This window comes from Triturus cristatus, chromosome 10 (assembly GCF_964204655.1).
Source record: "Triturus cristatus chromosome 10, aTriCri1.1, whole genome shotgun sequence".
Taxonomy (NCBI): Eukaryota; Metazoa; Chordata; class Amphibia; order Caudata; family Salamandridae; genus Triturus; species Triturus cristatus.
The window spans coordinates 558313405-558332333 of NC_140593.1; the positions used below are offsets into that span (position 1 = coordinate 558313405).

Here is an 18929-nt window from a genome sequence, read left to right on the forward strand (position 1 = left end):
TAGAGCCCTTCCTGGATGATATCCAACCATTCCTGGCAAGCAAATTATCAGTTTAGATTTGATACCCCGCCGCTCCGTGTCTACTCCTGTAAACGGAGAAAAACGGCCTTGCGAGGGTGCCCCGCCTGCAACTGTGAGGAAGACTCAGCTACATGTGTTTTTTTCTGCCCAGGCTACAAGGCAGCGCTGTGCCATATAGCTGTGCAGGAATTTAGAGTTTGTGCACTGTCAGGAGGCATTTAGAGTTCTGAAGTTTGACGCCCATAAGCCCATTGTTTTTGCTGTTTCTCGACTTTTAATTTCAATGTGGCGCAGGCACTGGACCTTTCTAAAATGTGTTACAACAGTCGCAAACGCACACACTGCTTTTATCTGTTAATAGCTTAATCTAATTTGTTTAACCTTTTTAATGTCTCGCACTCTAATTTTATAGATGCCATACACTTTACTCCTTTGTATGTGTAACTTTTTATCCACCAAGTGGCTTGTGATACGATTCCCTCGGATCCACCATTTTATGATCTATGTAAAGCACCTTAATGCCGTCTAAAACTACATTTCTGTAGCCACCAATGATTGGACCTATTTTGTGTTCGCCTCTCCCGGTTATTTTTTTTGTAATGCATTTATATCGCACATGATTGATTGATTGATTGATTGATTGGGGTACTTATAGAGCGCAACTATCACCCTACGGGCATCTTGGCGCTTGCATTGGGAACCCGTCCTGGTTTTTCCCTGTAAGATAACCCATACTGGGTATCCCCAAGGTGAAAGCCAGGCATCCCGCCGCGGGGGGCCGTTGTGGCGATTAAGCAGGCTTGTTGCCCAGAGCTGCATAGTGTGAACTCATGCTTAGAGTGGGCACCGAAGCGAGAATTATCGAGTCTGTGGACAATTGGGTTCTGGACCCTGCCGCGTCGGGAATCGAACCCAGGTCCCAGGCCTGATCTCTGCTTCAGGGTATGCCTCCTCTAACCAGTGAGCTACACTTCTCCACATGCACTTTAATGAGGCTGCTGGATTTGGACGTGTGTCATTGTATATCGTCTCTATGGAAAATTAAGATGATGCACATACACTTTTCTTAGATGGATAGATTCCTTTTTATTAGGTCTCGCCTGACCCAGCGTATGCGCTGGTCTGGCGAGACTTATTGAGAGGGCTCCAAAAAGTGCTACCAGGCCAGCCTAGAGCTACAGTGCATGTGCGCGGGCGCACGCGCCGCGCTTTACCGCGATTACTTTCACTTTCGCGGCCGCTTTGCATAGCCAATAGGTCTCGCTTTTGGGACCTTATAAGAATTTAGTTATGCAACTGTTGCATGGCTAAACACTTATAAGGTCCAAAAGGCGAGACCTATTGGCTATGCCAATGCTTGTTACTATTATTTAATGAAATGCGTTGTACTGTAAACATACTTTTATGGTCTTCATGACCAAAAACGTTTTTCTGAACTGAAAAGGGGCAGTATATTGTTCTGTTACTAGTGGTATAGTGCGGGAAAGTAATAGCAAAATCTTGAAAAATGAAATGAGGGAAATCTAATTAATTGATGCAATAGCAATATGGTTTGTTTATAGGAGTTCTGATAACTTTTGGGACTAGAGCCCCGGCTGCACCATTCTAATCATGACCCTATTGCCTGTAAGTCAACTGCACGTGTGACGGCCGATTTAGTAGTAAAATATTGCAATATTTGGTGTTTAGAGGGGTGTCTATGGCTTTGGTTCCCAGTGTCACTGTGCCTGCTGCACCACTGAAATCATGACCATAGTGTCTGCAAGGTAACTAAACTTGTGACTGTTTACTTAGTAGTTAAATATAGCAATATTTGGTATTTAGAGGAGCTCTGACAACTTTTGGCCCTGGTGCGAGTGCACCTGCAGCACTATTGAAATATTGGCCCTAGTGCCTGCTAGATTACTGCACTTGTGACTGCCTGTTCAGTAGTAAAGTTAACCAATTTTCTGCGTTTATTGGGGTCTCTCGAGCTTTTGGCCCTAATGCCACTGCACCTGCTGCACCATTAAAATCAAGCTCCTTTTAACTGCAATTGTGTGCCTGTATAGTAGTAAAATATAGCAATATTAGGTGTTTTTCGAGGAGGTCATGACAAATTTTGGGCCCTGTGCCACACTGCACCTCCTGTACCATTCAAATCATGAAACGGTTATCTGCAAGGTAACTGCACTTGTGACTGCCTGTTTAGTAGTAAAATATAGCAGTATTAGGTGTTTAGTGGGGGTACCTAGAGTTTTAGGTCATTGTGCTACTGCACCTGCTGTACCATTCAAATCATGACCCTATTGTCTGCTCGATAAATGCACTTGTCACTGTCTTGTTTAGTAGTACAATTTATACACACAAAACAAGAACTGGGGGTCTAGTAACAGACAGCATAAAAGTGATGAAAATAATAGATTTTTAGTGCATCAGACCAAACCTAGAGCAGAGCATGGATTACCATCAATCTTACTCAAAGGACGGAGCAAATAGTGAGAGAAAAGTAGCTCTCTTGATCATTTATATCATCTGGTGATCCAACTAATGGCAGAGGTGTGTCTCTTGATCATATTGACTGCCTCGCTAGTTGGAAGCTCTATTGCTCAGCCAGAATATTAGCCAGAAAAAGCCAAATGCAAAAACTGTAATGATCAAGGATAGTAATCCTGTGAAGTGCAGTGCAAAGAAAAGGAAACAGTGAAGGCTAAAAAAGGTTGTGTAGAGAGAATAAACCTTAATATTCCAAGTACTCTGCACACCTTGAGTGTAACAAAGTTATAGCAGTGCTTCCAAGTGGCTGCTATATGATGGTCAACATGTTTCAGCCATCCGGGTATACTACCCACGGCTTTCTTCAGGACCTATGTTTCTCTAAAGCATGCTACTGCAAACAATTAATACACTTCCAAACGTGAAATGTGCCCACACATATCCAACATATGTGGGATTAAACAAGGTTGAAATAAATACGACCTTAATTAATCCTATTCCTCTAGATTGCAGGGTACAATCATCACCTAAAGAAATAGGACAGTTATTACACAAAATCTACCCACAAACATCAATAACGTGCTGTCGTTAAGACGGGCTCAACAAATAAGTCAGTGTTTTTATTCCTTCAAAGCATATATAAATTGCTTACCCCACGTGATCTGGGATTTTACCTCACCTACCCAGGAACCTGGCTCGGGTGTAGGAGGCCCCGCTCTATATCGTGGGTGACAAAAGAAGAAAACATTTTTTTCTCTTTTTATTTTTTAAATTTTTTATTATATTCTATTATTTAGTAACCGAGAAATCTAATAGTATAACTCGGTATCACTATGGCATGGTGCTCAAAATGAAGAATCTCCACTCTCGCTGGAGCATGCTCTCCTTAAAATAAGTCTTTGCTGCCAAAACTCTTACTAGTCACCTGTACATGGTCTATATTTAAAAGACGTAGTCTAAGCGAACTTAGTCGCCCATCCGACTGAGACCACATCTAAATATCCTTGTGGCTGTAACTTATCAACAGAAACACTAATCGATCCAGTGTATCTTTCATAGTTGGTCAAAAAAGCCCAGAAAGCACCAAAAAGCACAGGCTAAACCCGTGAAGGAAACCAGCGCTTACCTGTCCGTCGTTGCCCCAGGAATAACCGAGCAGGGTGGGAAGCACCGACGAGACCAGGACGAGCGCTTAAATCCCGGTGCCTAACTCAGCTGGAAACACTCAGCGATGGAAGCCACGCCAGCTGCGTCCGCACGCCGTGACGTCCACGCGGCGTCTGGTTAGAAACTACAGGATGATGTCATCCTGCAAGGGACATGTAGTTCTATTAGTGTCCCGAACCAAGAACCAAAAATTTCGCGACAACCAAGTACTTAATAATCACATATAGAGTAATGTCTGTAATGCCCCAACCCATGGATAAGTATATATACACTTGGATAGTCTGTCAGCCGCATACATGGCCACATAATCGCCAAATGTCAGCCTTAATTTGTAAAACTACAAAATGATGTCATATAAAATGAAGTTGTAGTTTGTGCAGGAGTCATAGTTAAAGTGACATTCTACATTAAATTGTGCTGTTTATATTTGTTACTTTCGTGGTCACTTCGTCTTATATTCCTTTAAATACATGTGTGTGTAACCTTTCATTATTAGAGTTACGCATACAACTCCTCAGCGTTGATATGGTAGGAGCGGAATTGTAGTCTCTTGTAAGTGCCCCTACGTGCGATACATTGCGTGCGCACCACATTTTTTAGTAGTAGACCACCACATAGTAACGCACGCTCAGGTACCGCGAATAGATTGGCGGACCTGGGAAGCAAAACAGTATCAGGCAACCCAATGGAACTAGTGTGCAATAAAACGTGCACGAGAAAAAGGTGCCCACCATACCCACAATCCACAAGGAGATATAGATCGTACATCTCTCCGTGGTGACAAATTTCAAAAACTGCAAAACTAGAAATGTATTTATAGTGCCTGAAGCAACGGAGACTTATCAGTGTGTCGCGGGCAAGCGCTGAAATGGCCAAATACTCATCTAGGACAGAGTATTATATCCCCAAACAGCACCTCATTAAGTGATGGAGCATAAAAACCCTTTTCTAACAAAACTGGCTATGGTCTTATATCAGCCAGATTGCGGAACAGGTACCTACAAATTGGTCCAAGGTATGTCGTCATTTAGACACAGAGTATCACTCTGGAGCTTGTGGACCCATTTCTGTTCTTTAATGAACAGGTATCTGGAAATATCACTAGTATGGGAGGGTATAGTCGGTTTCTCCAATACTGTCCAGTGAAAGTCTTCTGCGGCATGATTAGCCTCTAATAAGTGTCTGGTGAGTCTAGTGGTCATTTTTTTGCACCTGAACGTGCTTTTATGTTCCAGCATGCGTGCCCTCACTTTGCGAGTTGTCATTCCCACATATCGGGTGCGGCACGGACACGTGAGTAGATAGATTAAATTGCTACTATTGCAGTTAGTGAAATGGGTTTGGATCCAAGGGCTGTTGGATCCTATGTCAATTGTAGTAGTGTGGGTGGTTTGTGGGCAGACCGAACAGCCCCCACACGGGTGATGTCCAGTAACTGGCTGTAAATCCCATAATGTGCCCACTGGCCTAGTAATAGCCACCTGGGGACGTGTGTGAACCAATCTGTCTTTCAGATTACCTGATCTTTTGAACGCAAACAGCGGCAGAGCAATCTTCTCGTTGCAACTATTTAAAATCCGCCAGTGTTTCTTAATACTTTTCTTGATATTGTTAGATAAAGTACTAAATGTATTGACAAACGTCAAACGTTCAAGAGGTGGTTTAGGTACAGGTGGGTCTAGCAGCGCTTCACGGTTGTTATTAGAAGCTCTCTTAAAAGACCGTTTGACCAGTTTTCGTGGGTAACGTCTCTCTATTAGTTGTTCAGTTAAGAGGCTAGAGTGTCTTGCAAACCCCTCCGTGGTAGAACAGTTCCTTCAAACCCTTAAAAACTGGCCATAGGGCAAATTATGCCTAAGGGCTTTTGGATGCTGGCTGTCATATCGCAAGAGCGAATTGCGCGCCATGGGTTTCCGATACAATTCGCTCGCAAGACCCTGTGGTGTTACAAAAATGGATAAATCCAGAAAGGCCAGGCGCATATTATCACACTCTACTGTGAATTTTAAGTAGTCATTGCGTGTATTTAACCACTGGTGAAATAAGCCAATGGACTGTTGGTCGCCCCTCCAAACCACCAAAACATCATCAATATAGCGCTTCCATAAGCGAATAGATGTAAAGAAGGGGTTGGTGGGGGCCAACACATGTTCCTGCTCAAAAGAATGGACATATAGGTTCGCTAAGCTGGGCGCGAAAACGCTGCCCATGCTGGTACCTGAGATCTGCAAATAGATGGTGCTCTCAAACTTAAAGAAATTTTCTTTCATCGCTAGTCGAGCCAAAGACATGATGAAATGCACGGGTGTGATGGACTGCAAATCCGTAGCTTCCAAGATAGAGCATATTGTGTCCAATGTCTCATCTTGGGGGATTGATGTATTCAAAGATTCGACGTCGAAGGAGACTAAAAAGTCTGTCTCCGAGTCGAATTCATTTTGAGGGAGCAGTCGCAGGACATCTTTGGTATCCTGTAGATACGTCGGCATCCCTTGGACAATGGGTCTTAAAAAATAGTCCACAAAAGTGGACAGTGCACGAGTGAAGGATGGATAACGACACGAGAAGCACAGTTTTTACAAACTAAGTTTCCCGTTATCCCATATTTTTACGTCTTACCTAAGGTGCACAAGCCCAAAAGACCACCTCCTGGGAGACCGATTATCTCAGGCCAAGGCTCTATTTTGGAACCACTTTCCACTTTTGTGGACTATTTTTTAAGACCCATTGTCCAAGGGATGCCGACGTATCTACAGGATACCAAAGATGTCATGCGACTGCTCTCTCAAATTGAATTCGACTCGGAGACAGACTTTTAGTCTCCTTCGACGTCGAATCTTTGTATACATCAATCCCCCCAAGATGAGACATTGGACACAGTATGCTCTATCTTGGAAGCTACGGATTTGCAGTCCATCACACCCGTGCATTTCATCATGTCTTTGGCTCGACTAGCGATGAAAGAAAATTTCTTTAAGTTTGAGAGCACCATCTATTTGCAGATCTCAGGTACCAGCATGGGCAGCGTTTTCGCGCCCAGCTTAGCGAACCTATATGTCCATTCTTTTGAGCAGGAACATGTGTTGGCCCCCACCAACCCCTTCTTTACATCTATTCGCTTATGGAAGCGCTATATTGATGATGTTTTGGTGGTTTGGAGGGGCGACCAACAGTCCATTGGCTTATTTCACCAGTGGTTAAATACACGCAATGACTACTTAAAATTCACAGTAGAGTGTGATAAGACGCACCTGGCCTTTCTGGATTTATCCATTTTTGTAACACCACAGGGTCTTGCGAGCAAATTGTATCGGAAATCCATGGCGCGCAATTCGCTGTTGCGATATGACAGCCAGCATCCAAAAGCCCTTAGGGATAATTTGCCCTATGGCCAGTTTTTAAGGGTTCGAAGGAACTGTTCTACCACGGAGGGGTTTGCAAGACACTCTAGCCTCTTAACTGAACAACTAATAGAGAGACGTTACCCACGAAAACTGGTCAAATGGTCTTTTAAGAGAGCTTCTAATAACAACCGTGAAGCGCTGCTAGACCCACCTGTACCTAAACCACCTCTTGAACGTTTGACGTTTGTCAATACATTTAGTACTTTATCTAACAATATCAAGAAAAGTATTAAGAAACACTGGCGGATTTTAAATAGTTGCAACGAGAAGATTGCTCTGCCGCTGTTTGCGTTCAAAAGATCAGGTAATCTGAAAGACAGATTGGTTCACACACGTCCCCAGGTGGCTATTACTAGGCCAGTGGGCACATTATGGGATTTACAGCCAGTTACTGGACATCACCCGTGTGGGGGCTGTTCGGTCTGCCCACAAACCACCCACACTACTACAATTGACATAGGATCCAACAGCCCTTGGATCCAAACCCATTTCACTAACTGCAATAGTAGCAATTTAATCTATCTACTCACGTGTCCGTGCCGCACCCGATATGTGGGAATGACAACTCGCAAAGTGAGGGCACGCATGCTGGAACATAAAAGCCCGTTCAGGTGCAAAAAGCTGACCACTAGACTCACCAGACACTTCGTAGAGGCTAATCATGCCGCAGAAGACTTTCACTGGACAGTATTGGAGAAACAGACTATACCCTCCCATACTAGTGATATTTCCAGATACCTGTTCATTAAAGAACAGAAATGGGTCCACAAGCTCCAGAGTGATACTATGGGTCTAAATGACGACATACCTTGGACCAATTTGTAGGTACCTGTTCCGCAATCTGGCTGATATAAGACCATAGCCAGTTTTGTTAGAAAAGGGTTTTTATGCTCCATCACTTAATGAGGTGCTGTTTGGGGATATAATACTCTGTCCTAGATGAGTATTTGGGCATTTCAGCGCTTGCCCGCGACACACTGATAAGTCTCCGTTGCTTCAGGCACTATAAATACATTTCTAGTTTTGCAGTTTTTGACATTTGTCACCACGGAGAGATGTACGATCTATATCTCCTTGTGGATTGTGGGTATGGTGGGCACCTTTTTCTCGTGCACGTTTTATTGCACACTAGTTCCATTGGGTTGCCTGAAACTGTTTTGCTTCCCAGGTCCGCCAATCTATTCGCGGTACCTGAGCGTGCGTTACTATGTGGTGGTCTACTACTAAAAAATTTGGTGCGCACGCAATGTATCGCACGTAGGGGCACTTACAAGAGACTACAATTCCGCTCCTACCATATCAACGCTGAGGAGTTGTATGTGCAACTCTAATAATGAAAGGTTACACACACATGTATTTAAAGGAATATAAGACGAAGTGACAACGAAAGTAACAAATATAAACAGCACAATTTAATGTAGAATGTCACTAACTATGACTCCTGCACAAACTACAACTTCATTTTCTATGACATCATTTTGTAGTTTTACAAATTAAGGCTGACATTTGGCGATTATGTGGCCATGTATGCGGCTGACAGACTATCCAAGTGTATATATACTTATCCATGGGTTGGGGCATTACAGACATTACTCTATATGTGATTATTAAGTACTTGGTTGTCGCGAAATTTTTGGTTCTTGGTTCGGGACACTAATAGAACTACATGTCCCTTGCAGGATGACATCATCCTGTAGTTTCTAACCAGACGCCGCGTGGACGTCACGGCGTGCGGACGCAGCTGGCGTGGCTTCCATCGCTGAGTGTTTCCAGCTGAGTTAGGCACCGGGATTTAAGCGCTCGTCCTGGTCTCGTCGGTGCCTCCCACCCTGCTCGGTTATTCCTGGGGCAACGACGGACAGGTAAGCGCTGGTTTCCTTCACGGGTTTAGCCTGTGCTTTTTGGTGCTTTCTGGGCTTTTTTGACCAACTATGAAAGATACACTGGATCGATTAGTGTTTCTGTTGATAAGTTACAGCCACAAGGATATTTAGATGTGGTCTCAGTCGGATGGGCGACTTTAAGTTTGCTTAGACTACGTCTTTTAAATATAGACCATGTACAGGTGACTAGTAAAAGTTTTGGCAGCAAAGAGTTATTTTAAGGAGAGCATGCTCCAGCGAGAGTGGAGATTCTTCATTTTGAGCACCATGCCATAGTGATACCGAGTTATACTATTAGATTTCTCGGTTACTAAATAATAGAATAAAATACATTTAAAAAAATAAAAAAAGAGAAAAAAATGTTTTCTTCTTTTGTCACCCACGATATAGAGCGGGGCCTCCTACACCCGAGCCAGGTTCCAGGGTAGGTGAGGTAAAATCCCAGATCACGTGGGGTAAGCAATTTATATATGCTTTGAAGGAATGAAAAGACGGACTTATTTGTTGAGCCCGTCTTAACGACAGCACGTTCTTGATGTTTGTGGGTAGATTTTGTGTAATAACTGTCCTATTTCTTTAGGTGATGATTGTACCCTGCGATCTAGAGGAATAGGATTGATTAAGGTCTTATTTATTTCAACCTTGTTTAATCCCACATATGTTGGATATGTGTGGGCACATTTCACGTTTGGAAGTGTATTAATTGTTTGCAGTAGCATGCTTTAGAGAAACATAGGTCCTGAAGAAAGCCGTGGGTAGTATACCCGGATGGCTGAAACATGTTGACCTTCATATAGCAGCCACTTGGAAGCACTGCTATAACTTTGTTACACTCTTTTAATCAAGGTGTGCAGAGTACTTGGAATATTAAGGTTTATTCTCTCTACACAACCTTTTTTAGCCTTCACTGTTTCCTTTTCTTTGCACTGCACTTCACAGGATTACTATCCTTGATCATTACAGTTTTTGCATTTGGCGTTTTCTGGCTAATATTCATCAGCCTGATTGAGCAATAGAGCTTCAAACTAGCGAGGCAGTCTCCATGATCAAGAGACACACCTCTGCCAATAGTTGGATCACCAGATGATATAAATGATCAAGAGAGCTACTTTTCTCTCACTATTTGCTCCGTCCTTTGAGTAAGATTGATGGTAATCCATGCTCTGCTCTAGGTTTGGTCTGATGCACTAAAAATCTATTCTTTTCACTTTTGTGCTGTCTGTTACTAGACCCCCAGTTCTTGTTTTGTGTGTATAGTCTATTTGTAGGGTATTGGAATCTGGGCAGGTCTCTACATATATCTTTCCCTTAGACCCTATTTCTCACTAGGATTATGGATAGTAGTACAATTTAGCAACAATCTGGGTTTAGTGGGGTCCCTAAAGCTTTTTGCCCCATTGCCACTGCACCTGCCACACTGATCAAATCAAGCCACTTTTAACTGCAAGGTAATTGCATTTGGGACTGCCTGTTTAGTAATCAAATAAAGGAATAGTATGCGTTTAGAGTTCTGACAACTTTTGGGCCCAGCGCTCCAGCACCTGCTACACCTTTCAAATCATGGCCCTAGTGCCTGCTAGATAACTGGTCTACAAGGTAACTGCACTTGTAGTTGCTGGTTTGGGAATAATATATAGCTAGCTATTTTAGGTGTTTAGTGGTGTGTCTGGAGCTTTTGGCCACGGTGCCCCTGCACCTGCTACACTATTGAAATCATTACCTTAGCGCTTGCTAGATAACTGCACTTGTGACTGCCTGTTTAGTTTTCAATTTTAGCAATAATCTGGGTTTAATAGGGTCGCTAGAGTTTTTGGCCCCAGTGCCACTGCACCTGCTGCACCATTCAAATCAAGTACCTATTAACGGCAATTGTGATTGCCTGTTTAGTAGATAAATATAGCAATATTTGCTCAAACAACCTTTGGGTTCGGTGCTACAGCACCTGCTGCACCATTTAAATCATGACCCTGTTGTCCGCAAGGTAACCACACTTGTGGCTGTCTGATAAGTAGTCAAATATAGCATAGCTCTTGTATATTAACTTTATTTTTAACGTGCATTGATGACATTTAGAATTTGATCATAATGACAAAATACATTAAGTTGAAAAAATAATCAACCCGATAATACCTACAAAGTGCAAAGAAAGGTACTGAGGCATGAACAGGAAATGCAACAAACCTTCTAAGGCTAAAGCATCTGCTTTCCACAACTAAGTAATAAAAAGCAAGCATTCCAACATACTATTAGAAGCTGTCTGCCTTTTCCGTGGGGAGAGATTGTATCTTGACAGTGACTGGGGCTTAAACACTGAATAGCTTTAGTAGAAGTATTGTAAATGTGTGCAGCCAGGGGAAGTTAACAAAAAAAAGCTCCAGACAAAAGTGAGTTAACAGAAATTCGGTGATTGTAACTGACAAGAGCCCCCTTTTAAGATATTAAATACAAGAGATTTCAAAAGCACAGAGCAAGCACTGTGCAGCCGAATCCTAATAAAGGAAAGGTATGCTTTAAGGAACTTGAAGGGTAACTAATATGGCTGTAGTTTACTCCCTTACACTAGTCCAATGTTAAGCAATTAAATGAGAAAATCGTTTTTTACACTTCATTTTAATTCAGAATTCATAAGAAGAACATTGACAATTCTGAATAAACATTGCGTTCATAGAGAAACATGCCTGAACTATTCATTGTGTAGCCACATCCGCTGCAGTGTGTACCAAGGTGGAGTAGTGCTCTATGGCAGCTGCCAAGCGATCGGTGAACCCCACACCACAAGCCATTAAGTACTCAATGTAAACACTCCCGAAACCACCTCTTCAAACACTTAAGAGTCGCTTTGGGCACTATTGTGCGTACAGCACATTCTAATCTAAAAGCAAACAAGTACCTAGACACACAAGCATGTTTTCAAATGTCAGGGTCAAATGTTTCAGAATTACCAAATTCAAAAGATAAAAATATAGCTGCTCTAATTGCACTGCTACCGTATTTTCTAGTGTTAATGGACTTTATCTACTTCTGACTATTTTGATGAAAAAACAAAGCTATTCTGCGGCGCTGTGCAAATCTTTCAGGGGCATAATAAGAGCATGCCATCTGATAACGCAGCCTTGTGATTCTTAAATGCAGGAGACTAATTGAAGAGGTTAGATTTTTCACCTAACCTTGCATCAAAGTAATAGATTAAACTAGCTGTCACTTAAGCACTTCAATAGTTACTGGCCAGGTACTACATGGGGAACGTCTATAATACTACAGAGTTTCCTCCAGGTAGGTTTTTCCGTCCAACCAATATGATCACTAGGTCTAATACGATGCATCTACTACCAACATCAAGGGACACCAATTCAGACAGCAGATAAACTAGCCTCTGCACAATATGAACACGAACAGCTGCAGCTTCTGTAAAACAAGCAGCTTTAATAACAAGCACTGGCAATGCCAAAAGGTCTAGCTTTAAAAGAATGGTGTATGGTAATATGAGTCATTACAAGCAGATACAATGGGAATGTTTATGTATTTTTGTGGAAGCAAGAACTGAAAAATACTATTGTAGGTAAATTGTCAGGTGACTGTTGAATTGTCAAGCCAGGCCTAAAACTCAATGTAGGTTAATGACTGACCTCCACCCATTTGTGCTGCTGGCAGAGAAAACAAATTATCTAGTTATATAAGAACTTCAATATCATTACTATGTAATGAGTGTGCCCATGAAAGTTTAATCTCAGGCAGCTGGAGAGATAAAACAAAATGATCACAGCAGTGTGGAGAGCTCTACCGTGAGGAAGCACACAACTTCTGACCAATCAAAACATGTACTCCTACGCCCACTCACTACATGTGAGACAAGTCAAAGCCCTTCTCCCGGTGATTCTCACATACTTTCCTGGCAAGAGCTGTGTTGTCAAGCCAGACCATAAAAAGCCTGCAAAGGCTCCCTGAGGAACTTTGCACCATTTGGTGAAACGGTAGTAGAGATATTCTCCCCAGTACTTGAATAAATCTGAACAATCTGTGCACAAGAGTTTTTTTCCCCACAAAATGTAGCATTACTCATTAAGACTTTTAGGTTTGTTTATTCACATTTTATTCTAGCCCCTAAAACTACTCACCTCCAAAAACATCTGGAACCACAGAAAAACCTTTTTATAGCTACTAAAGAAAATATGAATATTCCTGAAAATCATATTTTGCAAACTTACACTTACCAATAAACAATTAATAGCCTAACATTCAGACTAATGTGATCTCTTTTGTAGCTTAACACTACTGCTATTTGAAACAACATTATAAAGAGTTTGAATTTTAAAAAAATGCACTGTACACAGTTCTCCAGTCTTGATCAATGGAAATATGTTCTCCTTTGGCTCTCGGCCAGTACAGCACATAAGGCCAACACAGTATGTCCCCAATGTGGCATTCAGCCATTACATTAATGGATCAAAGAAGGGGCCTGTTGGGGCTGAGAGGGCCAACTGCGAAGCCATCATCTGCCAGAGGATAGAAATTTAGAGTAGTGTGTACATTGTACTCAACGATCACACGTTAACAGAAGAACGAATATAAACCAGTCCCACACACAGTACCACAGCAGGGCTACCAGATAAGCTAATAAAGCATAAGGACAGCAAAGAGAATGGCGAGTTTCTTAGCAGCCAAGAGTTTGTTAGGAAGATAAATTTAATGTGACATTTATTCGAGTGGTCAGTCGCAAGGAGTCCCAAATGTACACAGGAGGAGTATTTCATTAGAGCAATTTATTTGACCATCTCAGTTTAAAAACTGCCCAGAACTGCAAATGTGGAACTTCCCCAGGCAAGAAACTTCCAACTTCAGCACAACCACGATTCTTGAGGGCAGAACTTAGATCCAGTATACAGGGCTGCATTAAAAAACAAAAAAAAATAAAAAAAATCAGATGCACTTGGTGACAGTGTTAACTTGAAACTAGGGATTTATTTACAATTCCAAAATGATAGCGCGGCTACACTTTCTAGACTCCGATTGACATGAGAAGCATTCCATCAATTTCATCACTGGCTTAATGGACCGAGAAACTAACTCTACAATATTAAACAAGCAGAAAAGTTTATAATTTGTCTCCTGGAACGATGGTTTTGGCCTAAAGGTTGAGAACAATATATCAATGTAAGATTTCAGGTTGTAAGCCTTTGAATCACAATTATTATTATATTTATGGCAATTAAGCTTCTGATCAGTTTGAGCCTACCTTGAAACAAAACATTTAAGGTTTGTGTTAAATTATTTGTCTTACCAGAAATCAGTTACCTTATTATTGTATTTGTTTACTACGCAGTAGTCTTTATAACATATTAACAGATGTTACATTACACTTGCTCAGAAAGTGCGTGGTCAACAATTTAAGGGTATGTATGAGGAAATCTTTGTAACAAAAAGTATCATATGATCTAAGCATTCCCTAAAGAATAAACATTTGTATTTATAAAGTTACTAATCTTTAAAAAGCTACAACCGGGAGTAAACTCCAAAGATTGGCTTTAAACGGTTCATGTCTCCGGGTTATTTCGGAATTTTAAAGCACATAAGGTCACAGTAGGATTTCATGAGAACGGTTAGCTGCGAAACTTTAAAAGGAGTCACTTTTCAGTCAGCCTGAAGGATTAGAGCGCGACTAATGTCCTATCTCGTAACAGACGGACAGACGAGAAGGCTGATGAAAAATGAACTGTTTTCCTTATGTCCGAAAGGATTTGAGCGGCTACATTTTGGATCTGGTGGAGCACGTAGGAAAGCCTAGCTTCAGTGCCCAAACTATACAATTTGTAAAACGTTGTTTGCTGGCAAGCAATTCGGGAGACGAAAAAAAGAGCACATAAAAATCCATTATTGACAGAGCCACAGTATGAAACAAAGCCACAGAGCACTCAGACAAGTGTACCATGGTGCCCTTGTTTTTCCACAATTAAAACATTTCATACTAACACCATAACTTCTGACAGAAGATAAGAGGATGACATGATGGTTGAAGTTAGACTAGCAAGTCACCCTATGGATCCTAGAATTGGTTTTCAAGTAACTTGCAAACTTACTGGTGCCAGATTGAAAGGTAATATGAATTGTTGCTTCAAGTGTAAACACCAATCCTGCCCCCCTCCACTTACAAAGAGGGCACATTAGGTGACTTATCAATCAAGACAATGATTAGAGAACACAAATAGAACAACAAGTCTCTAATCATCTCTTGATGGAAAGGGCACATTTGAAGCCAAGGATTTTTGGCTAGCCTATAAAATCATGCACTTTGAGGCCTCTTTAAATATGTACAGCTTTACCTCTGGCTACCCACAGCCCATTGGAGTTCTGTGCTACTGAACCTACTGTAAGGTCTTCCATTCAGTTATCTTGTTGGAACTTAGTTTATAGCATTATGTTATCTAATGGCAATAAGGTGAATTCAGAGTAGGATATTCATTGTGTGAACTATTCTGTCGCTGAAATTCCAATGGTATTTTGTGTCATAATGTCCATTTTCAGTTCCTTAATGTTCAGTGCCATCAATACTAATAAAGAGCATGCCTACTATACCTTAAGACACCATGCCTGAGCATTTGAGCACCATTCAAAGACTCCTTACAAGCACAAGAAGCTTAACGGAAGTATGTTTAAATAGCCATCAAAAAGGCATAGACCATTTCAGTGGCATAGCGCATGCAATTGCAGATGCATAAACAGGTTGCAAAAGCAAAGGTTCTGAGATGAGGACAAAGCATTTAGCGCAGATGCATCTACGGCCCTATATGAGGAAAATGAAGATATGTCAGGGTGCTCTAATGAGGTGCCAATTCTCTCAGAATTTAGCATGAGTATACCACTAAATATCACAGAGATAGCTAAGAGCAATTCATCGACTAGAAACTAAAGCTCTCATTCTACAGGAGATGGTTCATCCATCTCGGAAAGCATGGCTGAAGAAGTTTGGTTCTTGATGCTCTTCTCTGAGAACAAATTTCCTTCAAATTGTCTGCACCCGCAGTATGGAACACTGCCAGATTAATCCAGCAAAGACAGCATCAGGTAAAACAAAAAAAAGCATATACAAGTGCTGCTGGGTTGATCAAATTCACCAGAAGATTTGCTAAGCACGGGGTCCAGGATAAATGCCACCAGTACTACACTGCTATATACAGTTACAAAACCAACCCTTTCACCTCAGTAACTGTCTCACATGAGTTAAATGAACTGCCCTGATTTCAATTGTAATAGTCCAACTCTGACAAAAGAAAGTTGCCTTAAATCCATCAACACTAAAGTGGGGCTTGGAAACGAAAATCAGGCAAAAGGAGGATAAGATATGAGTGGGCTCAAATGTGAGATAAGTAGAAAACCGAAGCCAGATGCTAACTACATACAGATATATAACAGTAAAGACGCTGATTCGATACAAAGAAAAATATGAGCTGGCAGGGAAGCACAGGGTAATAGTTAAAGACTGCTAATACAGGAACGACACTATTACTCGTCCAAGGACATGAGCTAAATAGCTGCTAAAAGAAGAAATAATAAAGTGAATTTTAACACTGGGTCTCAGAATCTCACACTTAACTGGCGAACTTTACTTCATTTTCACAAGCATTTTAGAGACCCGTGATGCTTAACACGTTGAACACCAATCAAAGTATTAAGAACAGGGGCAACCAAGAGATGGTTGAGTGCGATGTGAGAATGGGGTCTCAAGGGGACTGGATTATGCCTGGAAAGAGATTGAACCAACTACCCAAGCGTGAGGGTGGCACGAGACAAGTCTAGACCCAGCTTTTTTGGGGGGCGGGGGGGGGGGTTATATAGCACAACCTAGACCCAAAGGTATCAGAGCCCTTTACATGAGCACTAGTTGCGTTACAGACAGGCGCATTCATTTTTTTATAGGCACGGGGAGATTAAGTGTTCTGCCCAGAATCAAAGTATGTTGAGCTTACCTGCGAGACTTATCTGGTGCCCCAGCTCAGAGGTCAACCCTTCTAGTTGTTAGGCCATATCCTCTCTCCTTGTTGGCTTCTCCAACAAGTAGCTCGTGAACTACTGATAGCTCTCCAGCTACCTGTAATTAGCTCTCCTGTGTGCAGCCCAGACTAATTTACATTTTTGCTTTCTTGCATTAACATACTTATTCCAAAATTGAGAGAATATACTTAAGACAAAACTGTTTTCCAGAACTCATTAGCTGATATTTGGAGAAAAATGGCTGTATTTTCAAAATATATTTGAAGGTGATATTTGAGTGATAAATCATGTGGCATCGGAGATGCTTTTTACAAACGTTATTATCTTGGTGCCAAAGACATTGCAACTATAGCTTTTATACGTTAACCATGTGCATTGTAGATTGACTTTGTTTTGTTGACATTACTGCTGGCAACCAAGCTTGATGCACTGAGGTGGTAATACTGAATATGGTGGCCACAAATGTAATCTTGTCTGATGTGGTTACTATAATAATAATATTAGTAGCTCTCGAGTTTTTACTGAGCATAAGTAGATCTCATTTCAGAAAAGGTGGGTGGCACCGGTCAATCTTCCGTGGGTGGTGGAAGGGGCGTGAGATGGGAACTGCCAACGGCGTGCGATGGAAAGAGACCAGACCACAGAAGTTGACCCACACATCATAAAGTGGCATATTTACCAGACCCGAGTTGGCTTTCTTAATAGTCAAACCACCAAGAAAGAGGAGAGAATGTGATAAATAGAGCCGAGATACAATAGCAGAGATACGGCGTGTGTGGCAAGAGCTAAACAGCAAGAAAAAAAAAGGCAGCAATTTTGTTGGTTTGTGACGATTTGGGAAAACTGCCCCTCAGCACGTGAAAAACGGCCAAACAAAGGGGCATGTCAAATTAAACAAAGTGTCGCGCATAAAGCCAGAAAATGAAGTAAAGCAAACAGGACAATGATAGAAAGGACTAAAAGGAATAAAACGGTCTAGAAAAGAGGATACTAATTGAGTTATATAGGGAAGGCGTGAACAATGAAAAAACGGCGAGTGGAAAAGGATAACATAATACATGGGAAACTAAATTAAACAGGAACTCAGCTAGGAACGGTAATCAATCGTAAAAGACCTCTCACCCCGTGCACATGGAAACCCTCGGTACCCCCCCAGAGTCTCCTCGCTTCGGCTCAGAGAGATGCCCATGGTGGTGGCAACTCCCCTAAGATGTCCCACTCTGACAGGGGGCGTGTGCAGAGCTATCGTCTGTACGGTTAGCAGGAAACTTAGATTTAACACCTCCGCAGTCAGACCTAAGCAATCGAAAACGGAGAGTGCAAGCTGTCAATTGGCATCAGCTGTAACGTGAACTTCTGCCGCCCAACGGGGAGGTGATCGAAACAGAAATAGTCTTAAACTGCGCAACTATTATGGTGAGTCACAACTTGGCGGCCATCTTGGAATAAACAGGCCCTTGCTAACATTACGAAGCGATGTGGCAAATATTTATTTTTGCGTTTTTTTAATATAGCACGAACGTTACCCGTAGGAGTCAGAGGGCTTTACAATAGTACCAGTTACATTACATAAGGACTTCAAAGTACATAAATTACATAAAAGATACGAAACAGATAAACTCTAAACTCACAAAGAATGGTAGTAAGTACTACAGATACTAGCGGTTAGAGTTACATATATACAAGTTGCAAATTCACTCCATAACATTTTAAGAAAAGTTGAAGCGATTATGGTTGGACAAAAATATATTACATATTTACAGAAAATGATCTTTTCGCCATCGCTGGGGTTCTTGCGGTGCTCATTCAGCCAGGCCTTCAGGGTGTTGTTGCACTAATGGGTGAGGATCTTGGGCCTGGAGAGATCCCTGAGCTGGTGATGGCCAGATGTCCTCAAAGCTTGTTGCCCCGGTTGCCTCAGTGCTTCTGGGACCTTGAGAATGGTTTACAGCGCTGGGGCCAGTTCAGCGCCAGGGGAGGCTGGTGGCTGAGG

General features: G+C 41.9%; 1 protein-coding gene across 3 annotated transcripts in view; it reads right to left on the reverse strand.

Annotated features, from left to right (window-relative positions):
- Window positions 1–18219, reverse strand: part of LOC146789724 (WD repeat-containing protein 48-like) — a 427316-nt gene extending 409097 nt beyond the window's left edge. The window contains exon 1 of one of the 3 annotated variants that reach the window (XM_085632059.1): window positions 18059–18219. The gene's annotated coding sequence lies outside the window, so the exon portion shown is untranslated. The remainder of the gene's footprint in view (window positions 1–18058) is intronic. The other 2 variants (XM_085632058.1, XM_085632056.1) reach the window with 2 other exon arrangements.
- Window positions 18220–18929: the final 710 nt, after the last annotated feature.